Source organism: Papio anubis, chromosome 6 (assembly GCF_008728515.1).
Source record: "Papio anubis isolate 15944 chromosome 6, Panubis1.0, whole genome shotgun sequence".
In the NCBI taxonomy this organism is placed as follows: domain Eukaryota; kingdom Metazoa; phylum Chordata; class Mammalia; order Primates; family Cercopithecidae; genus Papio; species Papio anubis.
In genome coordinates, this window is record NC_044981.1 from 166,306,819 (window position 1) to 166,307,282 (window position 464).

Here is a 464-nt window from a genome sequence, read left to right on the forward strand (position 1 = left end):
GATTAGTAAATAGACTACACACTTGTAAGCAGTTTGGCTGGAGCGAGAGGACATTAGGGAATTATGAAATATAATAACATCTTTCTTTCGAACTTGGTAATTCCTTTCAAAACAATGAATACAAAGTATTAAAATATCATTGGAAATATCCAAAATCTATCTTAACATCTACTGAATTTGATACTTTACACGGTTGCATTTGAATTTCCTGTAGTAAATTATAATTTTCTTAAATCTTACAAAAATGATCTTTTACCTATATTCTACTATAAGAATTTGTATACACATACATACATACACACACAGACACACATGCATACACCTTTTATACTACTTTGGCATAATATTGTTAGTTAATATAATAGTAAGTATAAATGTAAAAATCTAGCTTCTACTTTGTTGTTAAAATAATACAACTGAAAGTCCTCAAATGAGAATAAGAATATAGCAAATCAGAAATATTA